The 22,789-nt window shown below is 36.3% G+C and overlaps 1 long non-coding RNA gene across 1 annotated transcript in view; it reads left to right on the top strand.

Moving 5' to 3' along the window:
- Window positions 1-22,789, top strand: part of LOC140511238 (uncharacterized) — a 63,922-nt gene that overhangs the window by 864 nt on the left and 40,269 nt on the right. The window contains exon 2 of the long non-coding RNA XR_011969478.1: window positions 12,242-12,341. This is a non-coding gene — a long non-coding RNA (uncharacterized lncRNA). The remainder of the gene's footprint in view (window positions 1-12,241; window positions 12,342-22,789) is intronic.

A 22,789-nucleotide genomic window follows, 5' to 3' on the forward strand; every position in this document is an offset into this window, starting at 1 on the left:
GAGGAGGTAAAACGTTCTAGACATGGGTTATAAGCAGTGAAAATGCCCAGAGTCAAATGGAGCATTAAAGGCAGTCAGATGAATTTTCTCAACATTCCCTTAAAATAACACCCCAAACCAAATTTTGGAGCTGCGGAAGTAAAGGTCAGGGTGAAACATTTTTCAGGCCTAAGCATAGTTAAAAGGTCAGCAGGAGTAGCTACTGACATCAGGGTGAGGCCTCTCTGGAGTTCATATATACAGAAAAAGACAGTGGCAGATTCAGGAGCTCTCAGCCAAGAGACATTAAGGGGGTTGGACAACTGGTCGGAATGAGATTACAGGGGATCTTTTACTGTCACTCTGTATATCTGTTACTGATCTGCAATCTTATAGCTCACATGGAGTTTTAAGTCATTGTTCCAGGTTGAAAAAGAGTTCAAGGTGGGAGGGTGGAGGCAGTAAGGGCCCAGGTCACAGTTCCAAGGCAAAGAATGGGCTGCAACTTGTAGCTGTAGAGGACCTGGGTAAAAGCGAGAGTGCTGACCAAAAGAACAGAGACCTTACCTCTCCTTGCATCATAGCACCTTGGAAGCACAGAACCCCAGAACTACTTCTGAAAACAGCAGTATGAATAAGTTGACTCCTCATCCCTTGGTGAGCAGAGCTTAACCTTAACATAAAGTTCTAAGTCAAAAAATAAGCTTTACTCAAGAAAAAAAAAAAAGCAAATAGCAAAAAAAAAAAAAAAAAAAAAAGGTATTTGATCATATAAAGCTATTATGGTGGCAGGAAAGATCATATAAAGCTATTATGGTGGCAGGAAAGACCACGACATAAGCTGAGAAGAAGACAACAATGTGAAAACAGCTACAAAACCTGAAAAAAAAAGACTATTGGACACAAGTCCAATAAGAAGTCCTGAAGAGTTAAAGAGGTAAGAGTTTTAAAGAAAAAAATGTAGAAGAAATGTGAGTGATGCAAGAATATTATGAAAAGAGGATGAAAAGGTTCATGGAACACATACACACTTACAACCCTGAAGAAAATAACACCTTAAAAACTAAATCTAATGGTAAAAAAACAACAAAATTCACTAAACATCTCAAAGAGCAGAACAGGCCAAATGTCAAAGGAGGTTAAAAATAAAACACAAAAACAATTGGAACTGGCCAAATTGTAAAAATAATAAAAATAAAAGAGGCACACAATCTTACTGAAGAAAATAGTTAATTAAAAATTAGGATTGAGCAAGAAGAAGCTAATGATTCCATGAGACATTAAGAAGCATAAAAACATAGTCAAAAGAATGAAAAAAAATTACATTGGAAAAGCCACTGACCAGAAAATTAGATAAAAAATTATTGAGCTACTTGAAAGCCATGATGAAAGAGCTTAGATATCATATTTCAAAAAATTATCAAGCAGAACTGCCACAATATCGATCCAAAGAGTGTTATAGAAAATGAAAGAATTTAATGTGAAATATAATTTACTTATTTTATTTTTCTTGCTTTTAAAATATTGCTAATATGGAGATATATTTTACATAAGTTCACAAGTATAATTGATGCATTGCTTGCCTTCTCAATAGATGAACAAGACTGTGGGAGGGAGACAAAGAATTTAGAACTCAAAGTTTAAAAAGAAAAGAATATTAAAAATAAATAATAAGGGAGAAAAAAAAACATCCAGGGTTCAAGAAATTGAATGTCTTGTTCAATGAGCAGCAAAAAGATAGGCATCATTGGATGGTGAAGTTCATGAGAAGGCATAAGAAGACTGGAAAGGTGAGTATATGGGGTGAGAGTTCCTGGTTATGAAGTTTTTGAATGACAAATATGATTTTATATGGATGGTAATAGGTATGCACTGGAGTTATTGAATATGGAATGGGGAAGCACAATCAGAATTATACTTTAAATAGTTTACTTTTACATTGAGGAGATGAAAGACTAGCATGGGAGCAGACTTCTGTCAGAGAGACCAATATGAAATCTATTGAGGTAGTTCAAGTATGAAGTGATGAGTGCTTGTCTGAGCTTATCTGAGGTGATGGTAGCAGTATCTGTGGGAAAAGGGGCACATGGGGAATATGTGATGATGGTAAAACTGACAGGTCTTGCCACAGATTAGATATAGGGGATGAAAGGATAAGACATTAAGGATGACACCTAGATTGAAAGTTGGGAGGATAATGATATGCTTGAAAGTAGTAGTGAACTTCAGAAGATGGAACAGTTTTAGAAGAAATCTATTCTAATCTAATAAATAGTTATTAGGTGCTTATATTGTACAAATTTGGGATATCTGCCCCAAATATTAACATGGACCATCTGTGCCCAATCTGTGGTAGAGCATTCCGAGCTCCTGTTGGTCTGATCAGCCACAGTCGGACACACTGAAATTTCACTTTATCATGGTGATGTCGTTTTGGTCCTCTTCGAAGACTAAGGACAACAGCCAACCAGCTTATAATGTGCCAGGCACTGTGCTAAATGCTGGAGATACAATTAGTAAAAGGAAAGGTTGTCTCTGCCCTCAAGTATCTTACAAACTAATGGAGGAGAAAATAACATGTAAATGATGGCAGGAATGGGCCAAGGGGACAAGGCACCGGAGGGTACACACCTGTTCTGTTAAGTTGAGACCAGGCAGAGCAAGAGATGCAAAGTGGAGGAGTTGAGCACCCAGTTTCTGTCATCTATAAAGGAAGACAATGAGAGGAGTTTGGTATTCCTCCAGTCTTCCTTTCAGAGGAAAACAGAGACTGAGGGAGGTGGTATCTAGCAAGGTTTGAATTAACAGCAGGGCGATGATATTAAAATATATTGATTTTAAATTTGGACATGTTGAGTTTAAAATGTCTATAGAACATCCAATTCTTGATGACTCAGAAAGTCATCAGAGAGTTTGGAGTATGAATAGGTTTGAGAATTTTCACCATAAAACTGATAATGGAATTAATATAGAGGGGAAAGAAAAGAGATCCTAGGACAAAGACTTATGCAACTGGATGAAGATCCAGAAAGAAAGACTGAGAAGGAGTGGTCAGATAGATAGGAAGAGAATGAAGAGATAACAGTATAATGAAAAACTAGAGGAAAAAAAGAGTATTGAGGAGAGAAGAATGATTGACAGTATCAAAGTCTACCATTCAGAATCTGATCTTCATTTACCTTTCATTTACCTTTATCTCCCACTACTCCTTTAACTAAATCCTATGCACTAACTAAATTACACACTCACTGTTACTCTACCTCCCTTACTTTAAAACTCAATTCTACTGCTGCTTCTTTGACGAAGCCTTCTCCCCCCTGGACATTGACAGGAAAGCATCCACCACACTTTAAACTCACACTTCTCATCACACTTTCCATTCCATCATAATTATTTATGATCATGTAGATTGTCAATTCTTTCAAAATAGAGTTGGTAGAACATCTGAGGCAATGTGGCATATTGCAAAGAGTATTAAACATAGAGTCATGAAGTCCTGGGTTCAAATCTCACCTCAGGGAATCACTAACTGTTTGAGCCTGGGCAACACCTTTTAATTTCATGCTTCTTAGTTTTTCTCATTTATCAAATGAGAGGGCTGGATGACATATTTCTCAATGCCACTTTGAACTCTAAATTTTTGTTCTAATCTATGGTATCTTGCTTGTAACCGGTATTGGATATTGTGATTCATAGGATGTTTCCCATTTGCCAAAGGTCCCTTAGTGCCCCTAAGTGCTCCTATTGTTTTTACTCACTGTTCACTCATTGATTCATTGAGCCCTTTAAACCTTAATACTTTCATAGCTATAAACTTCCAAAAGAAATATGACTCTTTCCTTGCAATCTAGGAATATTTATTCTCACTGGTGAGAAAAAAAAAATACATTTTAAACCTTTAAGAAAAAAAGCATTGTTTAAGCAAATGCTAAGATTAGCAAGGACATTTGACAAAATCTCTCTTGCTGAATACTTGCGGATAATATCGAGTGATATTGGTTAGATTATAGTATATTTAGGTGTATTCAGAGCTGATTAATTAAATGGTTAGAAAAAAAGTAATCATTAATGAATTGATATGAAGAAGGAGGGAAGTATCTATTCGAGAGCACCAGAAATCTACACGTAGCTCTGTTGCCAGGCCTAGAGGCCTAAGGGCTACCCGAGTCTTACCTTACCTATCTCAGGTCTTTGGTTGGCCAAACCGGATAAACGTATGAGAGAAGAGACTTTCCAGAGTCGAACAAGCGTTAGGCTTTATTCAGGGTCTTGGTTACATGTGCAGGGGGAACTCTTCCTGAGGAGAGAGAAATCTCCCAAGGAGGCAAAGATCTTACAGTAAGAGAATGGAAGCGGAAGTGGAAGTGGGGAGAGAGGGGAGAGGGAAGAGTGAAGAGAGGAGAGAAGGAAGAGGGGCCTTCTGTCCCGTAAGAGCCCCTCAGCACTAAGAGCGCCTTCAGGCTTTCCTGACCCTACTTAAGCTCTCCTGCCGCATAGTTTGCACCTGAATACCATGCCTGTTAGACAACAATAGGTGTGCTCAGACCCCGGGGCCAATCTCAAGGGCGGGGATGCTCTCTCCCAGCACGTATCCTACGGAGAAGAGGCAGAGACGCACGAGATAGCCCGGGTCTCACACCTCAATTCCCAGCTGTTCCCTGGGGGGCCTCATGAGAACTCTAAGGTTTAGAAGTCCTCACCTTTACCTGCCCGAGACTGTCCACATGGAACTGAGCTTACACCCCCAACACTCTGTGATACTAAAAATCTTCTCGATTTTGATTGAGGTAGAGCTGTTTTATGTGTGGCCTTGATCACAGCCCATCTCAATTTCTCCAGCAGTTTGCTCCCTCAAACCTTTCACCCCATATCCACTCTCTGTTCCTTCCCTGACATCTTCAAGCATCTACACATTTCTCCCTTCAAAAACCAACAACAACGAAAAACAAAACACAAAACCTGTACTTTATCTACTACTCTAGTTATCATCTTGTTACCACATCTAGTTACCACATCTAGTTGCTACATCTAGTTACCACATCTCTATTCTGCCCCACCGCTCCCCGCAGTGAACCGCCTTTAACAATCTTATCTATATTTGTTGACCACTTTTTTCCTCACTCATTCCTTAACCCTTTTTTGTATGTCATTCACTGACATCAGTCAAATAAAACCATTCTCTCCATGTACCAATCATCATTTAACTGACAAATCTGATGATCTTTTCACAGTTCTCATTCTTTTTCACTACTTTGCTACCTTCAGCACTGTTGACCCTCTTCACATCCTTGATAGTCTTCCCTATGGGTTTTCATCACATTACCCTCTCCTGGTTCTCTTTCTGTGTCAGTTCTTTTCACTTGCCTTTGCTAACTCATCACATCATGGCCCCTTGCTATGGTCATTTTTCATATCACTTTCCAGGTCTTCTGTACTTTATCTGCACTCTCTCTTCTTTCATGACTTCATTAGCTCTCATGGTTCAATCATTTCTAGGCAGATGACTCACAGACCCGTTTTATGTAGTCTCAGCCTCTTATCAGAGTTTCAGCCTTTTATCTCCAACTACTTTATCAACATTTCAAACTGAATGTCCTGGAGACATCTCAAACTCAACTTGCCCAAAACAGAACATTTGCTCTTCCCCAAACCCACCTTTCATTAAATTCCCTTTGTCTCCCAAAGGCGTCGTGTCTTTTTCTTTTCCAGTCACCTAGGTTCAGGACCTCAGGGACCCTCTCCCTTTAGTCTGAACCCTTCCTTACTTCATATAACCGTTCAATTGCTAAATCTTTCATTTTCTAACTGAATGTCTCTACCATTTGACCTTTTATATTTATACATATAGCCATAGCCTTAATTTAGGCACTAATCCCTTGTTACCTAAATATCCTAGTAGTTTAGAGACAATATTGGAATGAAATAAGACAATCACAAGAAGCTACACAACTGTTAACAAAAGGAACCATAGCATAGATAAGATAGGAAGGAAAGATAAAACACTTAACTAGAATAAATGCAATCTTCTGTGCCTCTATATGAAAACGTATATGATTAGAAGGGAAGTATATATTATCAGAAGGCTAGGGTGACTTGTGTAGCTTTGAGACATCCTATAAATCTGGAAAGTCTTTATTTCACATGGACAGTCTTTTATGCTCCTAAGGAATCAGGGAGCCATGTCGATGTAGTCTGAGAACATCAGAAAGCTGCATCAATCCTCAAGTGACTTGAGCCTTAGAACCCTGAGCAAATCAATTTTTTATTGAATAAAATAAGTAGCTTAACTAATCTAGTGAGGTTAGGGGTAGACTTTGGGAGATATTGATGTTATCATACTTTCCAACCCTTGTTGGCAAGGTACTAAAGATTTTCTAGAGAATTTTTGTCCATTTAAATACCTATAGGGACTTTGGCTAATTTGTTGGCCTTATCTCCAGGATGTGAGAAATCTGACAAAGCCAGAACTTTAGAGGAAAAATAGAAAGCTAAATTAAACTTGTGCTTTCCTCTCTCCCCCACCGAAAATCAAAAACGGTCCTTTGTAATAGTATCCAGATATGGAAGGAAACAAAAATCAGATAGCCAAGACTTGGCTTCAGTACTTCATAGGGACTGTGTCTTAGATTTCAACATGCTGGTCCATGTGGTGGAGATACCAAATGTTTGCGGTGACAATGAGCAGAAGTAGCATCAGTAACATTAGGACTGCATGACAGATGATGACACCTTGGACAGTTTTGATTTTTTTTGAAATCATGCATTAGGGTCAGGAAGCAAAAATTTCCATCTCCCTGATGTAAGAAATTTCTAATGAACAGGAACAGCTTCAGAAGCATTAGTGCCATAGCACAGAATTTCTCCAAGTTACCAACCAGAACATCCCCCTTGAGAACCTCACTGGGGAAGTAATATCACATATTGGCTGCTTTAAAGACTTACAGTAAGGGGCTGACTTCTTTCACAGAAGTTGGATAAAGTCTATTCACCTTTATCCAGAAACTCAGTATTGCCACTAAGTCACCTAATGGAACCCATTTCTTCTAGGTAAATATATATTAAGAATTAACAATATTTAACAATAATTTAATCTCTACCCTTGTTGCTGAAAAGCAAACAATTCTCAAAATTGCTACAACTTGTTCCTCCAAGCTATTTCTGGGAAGAAGTTGCTTGAACCACTCAAGTGGAAAGGAGACCCGATAGTTGAGTGGTGCTAGAGTTGCTTCTTCTTCTGTAAATATTTCAAGCCTTGGGTGACTCTGAGACAAGGAAGGAATAAGAAAGAGTTAAAGGGGATCAGCCAGAAATATGTCCATAAGAAGTAAATCTACCTAGAGTCTGGATCCAAGAAATTAATAAACTAGAGAGTACTCCCTTTACCTATGGTGGCATTGATTCATCATGGATATGGCTTCTTGAATGTGGAACATTTGAGTTTGGCAATAAAGGACATGATTATTAAGCTGTTGATCAGCATAAGCAAACTTGTAGGCTTGAGATGCTCTGAGGTCTATTTTACCAGTTAGAGACAGGCTGAGCATCATGTGATTTTGATGAACCTTCTCAATGGCGTAAGAAACCCAGTTGGATAGGGATATCTGCCTTTTATTTAATTATAGGGATCATAGAATTCCACATCTGCATATTATGGAACCATGCCCCTATGTACAAATTGGCAGTTGATCTACTCCCTACCTTCTGCTATTCTTGTAATGGTTTCACCCTGATTGCTTATTTTAACAGCAGGCAATTAATGTCTCTGAAGAGTGCTGAAATTGCTCAGGAAAAAAAAAAAAAAACAAACCTGTATGTGGTGGAGAAAATGGAAAAATTCCTCCATTGGCCTTGACTCAAAAAGACAGTCTTTAATTGTTTGATCATACTCTCTCCAGTTCCCAGACAACTTGGCCAGGTATATGATTGTCTCTCAGCAGTTAATATAGACAAAAGACTTATCTGACCCATATTTATTTCTCCCTTTGATCCTGTTTCTTAGAACACTGGTGGATCAGAATTTTACCAGCCACTGATTTTTTTTTTCCATTAGATGGTTCCTGTTCCCTATTCCCCAGGTTTGACTTCATAGACAAATATTTTTTCATTGAAAATTATGTCTCCAAGTAAGTCATACCTTGCTGTGTGGTTTTCTTGGATGAATAAACAAATAAAAACATTTCTCTTTGCTTGTGTGATCATCTCAAGTGTCAGGAATGCAGATTCAAAGCAGATGCAAAGAAAAATAATCCTAACAGGAATATCAAAAAGTTGAATAGAATTTCTTGAGAATCAATGGCTTCTACCTCAAAAGTCTTTAAGTACTGGAAGGTGATCACTTGTTTAGAAATTAAAGAAAGAATTCCTCTTTGGGCATGAATTTGATCAGATGATCTCCAAGGAATCTTCCACCTCTATAAATTCAATACATTAGAGGAGAGAAGAAAGCAAGAAAAGATATAGCTACTTCAAAAAATCTCCATCCCTGGATGTACTTCATAAAACTGGTCAAGTCAAGTCAACAAGTGTTTAGCAGCTTACTCTGTACCAGGCACAGGGTTGAGTGCTGGGGATACAAAGAAAGGGGAAAAACTAAATGAAAAACAGCTTCTTCTCCGAAAGAGTTCATGCCCTAAAGGGAGTAGAAGACAACACAATACTACTTGCCACCACCACCACCACCACCGTCATCTTCATAGTCACCATCATCATCGCGTTTATATAGCATTGTCAACTTTAAAATCATCTCATTCTATACTTACAAAAATCTCAGGAAGTAGCTAGTATTATTAGCTTGTACAGATAAGGAAATTCAGGCAAAGATTAAGTGATTTATACAGGAACACATAGATAGTAAGCATACAGGGATGGCTTTGACTCTTGGCTATATGAGTAACGCTCTGTAAACCTCACCACCTGACTGCTTTATTCATGACATGCACACATGTATATAATGTGGGTGTGCCATACACACATATACATAAGCATATATATATGCAATATTTAAGTATAGCATATATGCGATGAATTATCTATCTTTCTTATCTATCTATTTGTGGATCTATCCATCTGCCAGTAAATTGAAGGAAATGTGGTGGTAGAATGCTTAGGAGTAAGTGATCTTTAAGAAATAATGTTGAATTTCTTTCTCTCTGCAGTTGGTCTTTGGTAAAGGAGGCAGAGCTGGATTAGGAGCATAGGATTGTTTTTTTTTTTTTTTTGCTTTTTTTTAAACCTATTATAATCATAGAAGACATTAACAAAAGCTTATTTAAAAATAATGCTGAAGGGAGGCATAACAGAAGATAAAAGACTGGAAGATATTTTGGTTTTCAAAATGGATATATTCTAGAAATTATGGGTAAGCTTAATGTCAATCTACAGAAAATTTCTAAAATGAGTCATTAAATAGATGGTTTATGAGCACCTGGAAAAGGAAGCAGTTATCACAGTGAGTCACTATACGAGCTTCTGGAGAAACAAAAATTCATGTCAAAAGGAAAATCATTTTTGGCAGAGTTAGACTGGGAAATGAGTAGCCTGCCACAGATAGAATATTTTTATTCCCACAAGATATTTAATACTAAACATCTCTCATCAAAATCTTCTGGACAAGACTGATAACTATGGACTAGATTATATCATAATTGAGTGGTTAAGTCCTCTCACTACCAAACCAAACACATTTCTTAAGGACAACTACTTTGTCTTTTTGCTCTTAAATCTCCTAGAACATAGAATATTATGTGACATACATGAGGTGCTTAATAATACTTGTTGTTTGAGATGTACTGATTAATAAATCACTGTTACTTTGATGGAAGATATTTGTTGGCCTATCTCAGGGCTCTGCTATAACTCCTCCCCCCCAAATCATTTTATGAGTTTCCTAGACAATGATAAATAGCACCTGGTTTTCAGATTTGTAAGTGACACAAAATTGGCAGTGATAACTAATGAACTGAATGAAAGAATTAGGATCTTAAAAGGTATACATAGGCTAGAAGAGTGGCCACAACCTCCCATTATGTATGACTTAACAGATAAAAGTCAATTTCTCAATTTAGGTTAAAAACCATCTATTTTTATAAGAGAACCATTTTTGTGTAAGAAAGATCTAAGGCTTTTAGTTATCATCAAGCTAAAGAAAATGCTATTCTGCAAAGTTTTTGAAACATCTAAATCAATGTAAAGTTGAATTAATAAAAATATGTTTATCAATCAGCCATCAAGCATTTATTAAGTGCTACTATGTGCCAGGCAACATAGTGCAGTAGGTCAGTGCTCTTGACAACTCTCTAAGACTCAGTTGAGGAGAGTATGCCTGCTTGCTTTTGAAGAGAGAGCTTTCTCACTCCTCTATCAGTGAAAGATCCCAGCCCAGGCATTATCACTTTCTTTATGTGTCCAAGGCACTGTTCTAGGAACTGAAGTGTAAAAATAAGAAAGAAAGAACGAAAGAAAGAAAGAGAGAGAGAGAGAGAAAGGAAGGAAGGATGAAAGGAAGGAAGGAAAGAAAGAAAGGAAGAAAGAAAGAAGAAAGGAAGGAAGGAAGCAAAGAAACAAAGAAAGAAAAGAGAAAGAGGAAAAGGAGGGAAGAAAGAGAGAAAAGAAAGAAAGAGAGAGAGAAAAGAAGGAAGGAAGAAAGAAAAAAGAAAGACACAGAAAAGAAGGGAGGAAAGAAGGAAGGAAGGAAGAGCTCTTACCTCAAGGAACTTACATTCCATACTGAGAGTATATCTTCAATTTCTTATCTTGCCTCCCCCCATACACTCAAACAATTGCCAAAATTATATCTGTAAAACCAGAATATATGATCACTTCCTTCTTCTAGTTCTGCCATCATTTTAGCTCTGACTCTCTCCACCTTGCACCGAGGCTTCTAACTACACCCTCTTACCTTCAAGTATCTCCCTACTTCAAATGTCCTCCATGTTGTTGCCAGGGGGAGTTTTCTTCAACTATAGATATGCTCATGTCACTCCCTCATTCAATAAACTATGGCTAGCATAAAATATCAAATCCCATTCACTTTTAAAGTCCTTTACAACTTGACCTGATCCTATCTTTTCCCCAAACCAATGAAAATTCTACCAAACACCCATTTATGGATAGCTTACTTAACTTGGAGAAAAGAAGACCAGCAGTTCATTAATAAAAAGATGGTCATTTGACTATCTCTCTCAAACAAAAGAGCCCTAATGGTGCTGGAGTCACAGTTTATATGCCCTTTGAAGAAGAGGTATCCCTAATCACCTCTGAGTGGTTAATCAAATGGGAGGTAGGTTATCTTGGGTCTCTAAGACTTAGGTCACTCAAATCTTGGTCAAAGAGACATCAATTTCCAAATCACCTGCATTGAAAATAGGGAGAATCAACATTTTGCAGGACCTGTCTGAGAAAACACAATGAGCAGAAATATACCTATTTGCCAAAACTTAGAATTTATTTTACTGTCTGGTTAAATCTTGATCTGGGTAAATCTTTAAGAGAAATTTCCTACACTGGTTGATCTTTGGATGAGGAAGTAGGAAGGCGAAAAAGAAAAACAACTTGGTCCTAAGACAATAATAAATTATAAGAGAGAAATATTCAGTTCTCACCACATTATAAGTTTAAAAATGATAGATAACTGTTATAAATAATTAGATATTAAAACAATTAGATATATGCAAAAAATTGAATGAGATATCTCACAAGATTAGAAGAGTTTGAGCAGAGACTGAATGACTGTAGATTGAAGATATTATAGAAATGATCTTCACATTGATATGGAAATTGGAATAATTTATTTCTAAGGTCCATTCCAACTCGGTGATTCTTTGATTCTTGATTAAATCTTGGGAAGACTTAACTATCCAGGATTGGTAGACTGTACTAAGTTGAGGACATGGAGGTTTTCAAATTTTCAAACTAGTAGCATCTAAATGCAGAAGATTACAGAATTCTAATTGTCACAAACCATCCAGACAGTCTAATGGCTTTCCATTTCCCTTCTCAACCCTTCCACTTGTGCCTCCTCTATCCTGCTGCTCATATATCAGGTATCCTAATGTTGCATTCTGGTTTCCAAAATCTACCACAATAAAAATAAAAAAGCATTTGTTAAGTACTTACTATATTCTAGATACTGTTTAAAGCAGTAGAAACAAAGAAAGGTAAAAACTAATTCTGCTTTTATAATGGTCCTCTCCCTCAAGAGTTTAATGCCATAAAATTACTCTTCCCCATTTTGTCTCAATCAAAAAATCTGCCATTCCTCCAGATCAAGTTGGTCTTCATCTGATTTCTTCATTGAAGTAATATTTAGATTGTGAAGATGGCTTCCAGTAACCCTAAGGTGATCTGCCAGAGAATGAACTCAAGTAAGTTCCATTTTGCACTTTGAAGCATCCTTACCTAGATACTAAGTTGAGTCCAACATGGTCCAGCTATGAAAGTGGTGCACAACCTGGAATGTGTAACATAGATACAAAGTATGGAGAAAGAAAGCAGTCTCCAAAAGCAAAAGCAGCTCCTAATCTAGGAAGAACCAAGAAAAGCATACAAGGTATAAACAAAGAGACTTATCTGGGGTCAGGCTGCAGGATGCTGATATTTCCATAAGAAACAGGAGCACAAGATTGATTTTGTAAAAAAAGACTCAATTTGCTGGACAGCTTTCTAGGAGTGACTAGCATGATTTCATGCCTGGTAGTGTGAGACTGGTCTCACCCTCTACCATATTCTAAATCCATTGCAGCTGGATAGCATCCACCACCACCATGCTCAGCTTTAGGCAGCTGGGGACACCAGAGAGTGTTTGCATTTTTTTAAAGTGGGGTTTGCTAACCCAAATGAGCCTCTAATTGGTGGAATTCCTGAGGGGTTTAATTTTCAAGCAAGGGAGCTTTCAAGGCCCTCCTTTACTATTTCTGACGAGCTGCTCCCTTCTCAGCAGGACATAAAATCCATACACATTATCCATCCCCCCCATTCCTCACCTTTGCAACCAATCCTGTAAAAACAATCTCATTGAGAAAAGAGTGTGTATTGGCAAAGAGCCTACACATTTCTAAAACCATGAACCACACATCCAAGGGCAGTCTCCTGCATATGAATATGCTTTGAAAAATATGAAGTGCTATGCTGGTGGAAGTGATTCTTACAATGGTTATTTTTTTGGCTCTAGATACAAACTTCTGAGGGGCTGGGTACATTTTTTACTTGACTTTATACAGAACAAAACACAGTGAAACCATGGATATTTTTGTGACTCTCATCATAAATATAAAAGATATTTTAATGCATGTCATGTCTATTCTGATTCATAATGGAAATGTGAATTCAATTTTCTAAATTTAAACAGACTTTACATTTTTTACTGCTAAAGAACAAGATGCCTCCCTGTTTTAAGGAAAGCATGACCTATTTTATGGCTGTTCTTAAATGTCACTTTCTATTTGAACGATCAAGAAACCTAGACAGAAACAGAATTGTCTGGGTCACTATCTTCCACTTACCCCCAGATCCACAGTGATTGCCTATTATCTCTCCCAGCCCAACCATAATGTAAAGAAAGAAGTTAGCTTACAATAGGATTTAAAGACTGTGCAATCTTCTTTGCAGATCATGGATCACAGTGTCAAAAGTCAACGCATCTTTAACCTGAATTAAGTCTGATTTGTTTGCTCTTGTCTTTGAACATTTTTCACTGTTTATCAGTAATTTCCTTAAATGAGTTTATCCTTTCACAAATGTAGTCATATGGAGCTGTTCCCTAACCAGTGTACTTCCCAAGAAACATATTATAATACTTGGGACAATAGTAATAACAAAATCAATAAAGGTTGATATTCATATAGCACTTTAAGGCTAAAAAATGCTTTATGTACTTATCTCATTTGACCAGAAGGTACATTATTTTTTGGGGGTGTGGCTAGATTAAAGAAATTATATTTGTCAATGACTTTAAATTACAAGAAACATGCTTACAAATTTGCAAACAATAAAAACAAGAAGAGATAGGTAGCCCATTATAGGACACTCAGGATTCAAAATGGTATTGAGTGATTAGATCATTGGGATGAATCTCACAAAATGAAATTTAAGAAGGATAAGTACAATATTTTCCACATCAGTTTGAAAAAAAAGAATACCACAAATATAAGATGGGCTAGGCATTATAAGAGAGGCATTTATTATGAAAAAGAGCTTAGGGTTTTTCTGTACTGTGATAATGAATCAAGAATGTGGCCTGGCCACCAAGAAAATTGACTATCTTAGGCTACATTCAGAAAGGCCAAATTTTCAAGTTGAAGAGAGTCAATCTGGATAATTGAACTGGGTTCTGACCTAAGTATTTTAAGTAAAGACATTGATAAACTGCAGATAATCTGAATAAAAAACCATTTGGGATGATGAAGGCCCTTGAGATCTTGCTATACCTTTGAATTGGTTGAAGGAGTTGAGTCTACAGTATAGGCTCTCTTGGACAGTAACAGGCTTCCCTTTTCTAGTTGTCTTTAAGCACAGGACAGGTAGTAATGTGTCAGATATATTGCGTCAAATAAATCATAAGGATCATAATTTGAACTAGCTAAGTTTATGGAAACCTCTAAGACACTGGCCCTTTATGACTAACTTAGTTTTTAAAATTTGATTTTAACTCAATTTCAGTTTATTTCAACTGAACCTTTACCTCATGAATAGGCATGTTGGGAGACACACACACACACGTATATATGTATGTAGTTCCATATCTCATGAACTTATATTATTCCTAGTATGTTAATAACTGCCTTTCATAATAACTATATTTGTCACTAAAATGATATAATTACTCACATTTACATAATAATTGCCTCACAACAATCCTGTGAGATTAGTAGTAGCCCAAGAAGTAGCATTAGGAAGACATGAAGAAAGAGGAAACGATAAAATAACACTACCACTACTACTACTGCTACTATTACCACCACTGCTACTACTGCCACTACCACTACTACCACTACCAGTACTACCACTACCACTACTACTACTGCTACTACTACCACTACTACTACTACTACACCACTGCTACTACTAACACTACTACTATTACTGCTACTACTACCACTACTACTACTACCACTAACAGTACTACCACTACCACTACTACCACTACCACCACTACTACTGTTACTACTACCACTACTACTACCGCTACTACTACTACCACCACTACCACTACTACTATACTACTACTACTACTACTACTGCTACTACCACCACCACTACTACTACTATTACCACCACTGCTACTACTACCACTACCACTACTACCACTACCAGTACTACCACTACCACTACTACTACTGCTACTACTACCACTACTACTACTACTACACCACTGCTACTACTACCACTACTACTACTACTGCTACTACTACTACTACCACTACTACTACTACTACACCACTGCTACTACTACCACTACTACTACTACTGCTACTACTACTACTACCACTACTACTACTACTACACCACTACTACTACTACCACTACTACTACTACCGCTACTACTACTACCACCACTACCACTACTACTATACTACTACTACTACCACTACTACTACTACTACCACTACTACTACTGCTACTACTACCACTACCACTACTACCACTAACACTACTACCACTACCACTACTCCTACTTCTACTACTACCACTACTACTACTACTGCTACTACTACTACCACAACCACTACTACTACTACTACTACCACTACTACTACTACTACCACCACTGCTACTACTACCACTACTACTGCTACTACTACCACTACTACTACTACCACTATCACTACTACCACTACCACCACTACTACTGTTACTACTACCACTACTACTACCGCTACTACTACTACCACCACTACCACTACTACTATACTACTACTACTACTACTACTACCACTACTACTACTACCACTACTACTACTACCACTACTACTACTACCACCACTACCACTACTACTATACTACTACTACTACTACTACTACTACTACCACTGCTGCTACTACTACTATACTACTACTACTACTACTACTACTACTACCACTACTACTACTAATACCACTACTACTACTGCTACTACTACCACTACCACTACTACCACTAACACTACTACCACTACCACTACTCCTACTTCTACTACTACCACTACTACTACTACTACTACTACTACTACTACTACTACTACTACTACTACTGCTGCTACTACCACTACTGCTGCTGCTACTACTACTACTACTACCACCTCTACTAATACCACAATTGTAAGAACTCTATTATCACACTACTACCATCATTACTGCTACTACTACTATTACTATTACTATTGTGAATAATATTTCAATAGTGTAAAGAGTCTGTGACTATACTGATTACACACACACACACACACACACACACACACACACACACACACACACTCCCTCCAACAACGTAGATATGAAATTTAAAAACCATCGGTGCCTTCTCATCTTAGGAAAACTTAGTCCATATCTTACTGTAGCTCCTCCACAGGGGAGTGTATTTCTGTGTGTGTGTGCGTGTATGTGTGTGTGTGTGTTTGTATTTGTGTGTATATGTGTTTAGAGGAGGGGGAGGATTATCCACCATGATAGTTTTCTTCACACACTTTTTATCTGGCATAAATATCATTAGACTGCCAAGGATGCTCATTGATTATCCTTTGCTCATGCTATGTAATTAGCTTACTTGCTTTCACAGTAATACATATACATGTATTTGTGTGTGTGTATGTGTACACACATATTTCTATTGAAATCCTTTATATTACTTTTTTACAGTGGATTTCCATGACTCATTTCCACTATGCATCTCCATTACCCTTAGATGACCCTTGACTTTAATTCTGATAATCATGGTTATTATCTTAGAACACAATAATGGTAATTTATATAGGATTTTCCTCATGACAGCTCTAAGGTTAGTAATAAAATATAATATTTTATCTATTTTACAGATGATAAAATTGAGGATCTGGGCAATTACACGATTTGTCCTTGGTCACATATCTAGTAAGATTTGCAGCTAGGTCTCAAACTTAGCCCTTTTGACAAAGATGGTTTTGGAGAGGCAAGAATCTTGCACTCAGATACCAAAGGATCATCATACATACTAGCAATTTAAAGTGACATGGACCCATTTCCATGAGTTGTCCAGTAACATCCACATAAAGAAGTGAAAACAGTGCTGTCAAGAATATGCTGAAATCATTATGAATCAACGATCTTAGTATTAAGACTAGATTATTTTAACCTAACTCTTTCTGGGCTGTCTAGGAAAAGACCCCATCTATTGAAATGAGACCTTTCACTTTTCTAAAAGTTAATTACAAGTCAGATTCACATTTCAAGTCTTTCTAGAAGTGAGGAACTACACTCACAGTCATACTGCAAAAAAGAGGAAAAAATAGTTCTTCACAAGATATGTCTGAAAGGTTGAAACTACATCTCTTATTTAAATGGCAGATACCTTATATAGTGCACTGTCTCTTGTTTCTTGTAAAACCCCAAAAGTACTGCTGAGAAAGAAAGAAAAATACATACTTGATTTATTTGATTATATGCAAGAAGTATCAACCATTTCTCTGGAAATTATTTGGCTGGAAATGCCATTCCAATTGAACAGAAAGAAGAGGGCAAGTTGAAAATTCACATTTTTTGATCTCGTTTAAATCAAACCCAAAGGTTCTCAATCAACACTCATTTCAACTACTATTCAACTTAAAAATAACTTTCATTCCAGAATATTTTGAAATTAGTAAGTTTTCAGACTACATTGAATTAATTGTAAAGCCATGAGAATGTTCAAAATATTATGCTGGGCAGTCAGAAAGATTTATCACAAACCATGACAGTTTTAATCTGTGCAGCATTCCACACTAAAGCTGTAGGAAGAAGCAATGGCACATTTCATAGTTTGCAAATCAAATTCCATAGGTATTGAACTTGCTACAGATCATATTTGACAGTCCTTTAGACTCTTCTCTAATTTTCATTTTGTTCATGTTTTCTGGAGATTTATTGCTGCATATTTCACAAATTCATTTTCCACTCTCTTGATCTACTCACAGAATGAGTCCCTATGTTACTAACTGATTTTCTGTCAGATATTCAACTTTAATTGTTATATTATACTTCAAAAGTGTGGGAAGAGTTCAAAATCCTGGTTTAAGAAGACATATGGTATTTTTTTCCTTGCTCTACAAATAAATTAAATATTCTCCTTGCATTTCTATATGATTCTGGGTAAAGACTTTATAATTTGACACAACTGATGTCATGATATAGTTTTCTTGCAAGTACTTAATGCTTTTTGCATCAAGAAATAGCAATAGAAACACTTTTGAACAGAAAAAGGGGAGAAGGATGGAGATTATAGATACAGAGGAAAGACAATGCAAAAATTTGTTGTAAGAATGTGAGTAGTGGTGCACTGGTAGGTGTTTAACAACTGACTGAAAAAAATGCATGGATGACACACGTTAAAGTTTACTTAGCATCATTAACTTTTATTCCATAATTTTTTTAGGCTAGATCATCATCAATGATCATAAAAAAATAAATAAATCAAACCTTGGTTTTCAGTGCTTACCAATTTCGGAGATGTAAATCTTAGAATTGAAAATTTAACAATCAGCTTTGAAAGACAATTTGAACTGTTTTCAGCATTTCCTTATAGAGAAACCATTCATGAACGTACAGTCAGGTCAAATCAGTTGGCATTTATTAAGTATCAAACATGTAGTAGAAACTGTCATAAAAATAACAGGGAGAGAACTTGCATATTCTATTAGCATTCACATAATGTCAATACGCAGAGGATGGATGGACTCCATTAGAGAATTCATATAAGAGGAAGAAAGAGTGACAACAGGAAGGAGAAGTGTGGATAGATTATGACCAACTCCGTTAAAGGAAGTGCCCACGTTGAAATAACAGATTCATCAATATTTTCAAATATCATAATAAAAAATCAAAATATTTATTCATGTAACCTCCTGTAGTACTCAAGAAACATTATGCTGGGACCACTGAGGCAAAATGTGAACCCCTATTTAATGAGACAGTGAAATGGTATAACTACTCAATATGAAAAAAAAATAGCTATAACATCTGATTAGATTTTCTGGGAAATCAAGATAGTTGTGGCCAAATTACTAAGGATGTGATCTAGGCCATTTACCAGGATGACATAATCTTTTTATCTTTCATTTTTTTATAAGCCCAAGATACATAACCAGTGCTATGTATAACATTAAAAAGTAGTCTTTAGACTTGGCATTTAAGACATTGAGTAAGGACATATTCTTGTGTGAATACCAAGGACTTGATAGCTACAATATTTTAATGAATTCCAGGTAGAAAATTTAGTATGAAAAACAACTTCATTATAAGTGTCGAAAGTACCATTTCATATTTCAGTTCCTTTTTCAAAACTTTGCTTTTAATTCTTTACCAATTAACTATGTTTATTATCTAGTCCTGATTCATCAGCCCTGCAGTGATCTGATTTTTTTTAGAATGTATTGGACACAGTAGCAGGTAACAAAATTGTTTCAAATAGCTCTTATAAATCAACTTGCATAAATCCCAACAAATAGTAGAAAACTACAAAAAGTTCTTAATCCTTGGATCTCACCCAAAATGACCATTAAAGTTGCAAATTTTCCCATTAAATAGGTAACAATATGAACTGTTCTATATATCAGCTGAAATAGCTACATTTATTATTATTACTATTCCCATTTTTATAGGGAATCATGGAATATGATGAGAGAGATGACTTTCGGCTCATAGGTGAAAAGAGATGCAAATTGAAAGCAAAAGTACTACTGTCAGAACATTTATAGCTACACAACCCCTTGGAGGTGGTGCAGTCCAACACTCAATTTATAGATGAGGAGCTGAAACCCAGATAATGAGAGTGACTTTTAAGGTCAAACAGATAGTTGGTAGCAGAGTAGAACTTTGACTCCAAATATATTGCCAGCACTCCATGATGATTTTGTTCAGTTTATAGTGATGAAAGTGATTTTCATTCAACAGATTTGTCATAAGAGGCAGTGTGCCATAATGAATAGAGAGACAACCTTCAATTCAGTAATACATGGATTTCAGTCACTTCCCTGACATACACTGGCTGAGTGGCCTTGGGCAAGTCACTTAAACACTTACTGATCTATTAGCTTTCTAAGACTTCAATTAATCAATTTTCAAACATAAAAGAAATGTCCACATCATAGTTCAAATTCCAGGGATACAAAGTGGAAAATGGAACATCTAGGAATTTACATTCCCCTTGGGGTGTTCATATATACATTTGGGTAAATTAAAGATTTTATACAAAAGCAATTCAGTATTTTTGAGGGGGAGAGAAAAATATCTTTACTATAAGGAGATGGGTGTGAAGCAGAATAAGATCTTATGTAAGAGATGATAAATGAGTTGTAATATGAAAGGAGACAGGGATTTTCAGAGTTGAAGGTGAGGGAGGAGGACATTCAGGGATAAAGGACAGTCAGTGCAAAATATGAATATGGGAGCTGGAATGTAGTGTTTGATAAATATTCAGTAGACCATGTTGAATAAATCATACACTATATGAAGTAGAATAATGTGTAATAATCCTAGAAAGGAATGCTGGAGTCAGTTTGTAAATAACTTTAAATTATGAACAAAGGAATTTTAATTTTATACAAAAGTCACTGAAACTTCTTGAGAAGGGAAGACACATGGTCAGACCTAGGTCTTGGGAATATCCATTTGGAGAGTACCTTTGGAATATCTGTGCCCAATCTGTGGTAGAGCATTCCAAGCTCATATTGGTCTGATCAGCCACAGTAGGACACATTGAAACTTCACTTTACAGTGGTGATGTCATTTTGGTCCCCTTCGAAGATGAAGGACAACAACCAGCCAACCAACTTTTGGAATGGATTAAAGAAGGGAGAGATGACTCAGCGGGTCTAATTTGGAAACTTATTTGTAAATTTGTAAACGCCCTGGAGAGAAGTCATGAAAACTGAAGCTAAAGTGTTGGTTATGTTAGTAAAGAGAAGGGGACAGTTATATGTTAAGGGGACAGTTATAAGAGCTCTAATGGAGGTAGAATTGACAAGACTAGGCAAACTATTACATATGGATGGTGAAAGAGTTTGAAGAGTCAATGATGATTGACATACTGGGCAATTGAAAGGTCATGGACATCTTCAGCACAAGGAAGGAGTTAGCAAAATGACTGGGTTTTCAGCCACGCTTTCATTTTTCTATTTTTAGGAAAACAGTATTTTCTATTTTTTTACTTGCATTGTACTCTCTCTAGTTCCTCATATAAATGTAGAGTTTTGGGCAATACATGTTAAACTTCTTTTCCCTTTTGAGTCTTTTTTCTTTGTTTATTTATTTAAAGAAAATATTCTGCCTAATTGTTCCCTCTCTGCTGCAACAATTCATGTGTGACCACAGAAAAGATAAAAGACTCATTTCATCCTGATTTTATTTACAAATCAGGCAATCCATATTTCACCATAAAGTTCATTCATTCATTCACTCATTCAACACATATTAATAGATGACCTAGTAAGAATAAGGTACTGTGCTAGCCCTTTATCTTGATAGATTAGGCTCTAAACAAATTCAGTGTTTACCATTCATGTAACGGCAATTTTACTACCAATCTGATTTCCCCAAACAATAATCTGGGACTAAGGCCAACAAACACAGGAGTCTCTTGGTGGTAGGTGGCCATGTCACACACATTTATTTTGCTAAACTGTTTATTCATGGAATTTAAATAAAGTATTAACACTAGAAACTCCCAAAGATGCTTAGGTGATTGCTGATAATGAAAAACTACTCCTAATACAATGATGTTGGGGGTAAGAATTGGGGGAGGAATGGGTTCCATGAAAGAAACATTTCTCATCCTAAAGGTTCTAAATATGATGTAACTTTCTAAATGTAGGAGTTGAGCTACACAGGCTGTCATCTATTCTCCTCTTTCCATTAAACTCAAATAACAGAACATCAGTGAAATGTGATCATTGTAACAGAAAAATATATTATCTGCCAATTTGATAGTTATGCTTAGTTGATTAGTACTTTATGATCTCCTAGGCAGTTTTCTGGGATATATAAATTTTACAATCATAATTCATGATTATGAGAGAACATTAGTTTATATCAGGAAATAAAGAAAAATCCTTGGTGACTTTTAAAGTGATACAGTTATTCCAGGATCTCTTTTTCATTCAATGCTTATTCTGCCAATTTGGTCTGTGCATGACACTTGCATATGTTAAAATTTGGGCTGAGGAAACTAACATTTTGTAAACTTCAATGCAAGATTTCTTCAAAATATAACGCAATGTATAGTATGATATGACTTGATAGGATGTATAACAACATAACATAGCACAAGATAGGGCATACCATGTTTACTACATCATATTTTATCATACCACAGCATAGTACATTATATGTACAATATAATAGTGTACCATACCATACTATACCATACCACAGTACAACAAAACATAATATAAGGCACTTTATAATAATATATGACATTATATGGCATAATATGATACAATATGATATATATGAAGTAGAAAATGTAATATCTCACATAATATGACATGATGTAACATAACATAAAGTAATGTAACAATATAATGCATAGATGACTACATCAAGGTCCTCCTCTAATGCTTCATCCTGGCTGGGAAGTGATCCGGGATAATCAAGGGTTTTTAGAGCACAT

This window comes from Notamacropus eugenii, chromosome 6, assembly GCF_028372415.1.
Source record: "Notamacropus eugenii isolate mMacEug1 chromosome 6, mMacEug1.pri_v2, whole genome shotgun sequence".
Lineage (NCBI taxonomy): Eukaryota > Metazoa > Chordata > Mammalia > Diprotodontia > Macropodidae > Notamacropus > Notamacropus eugenii.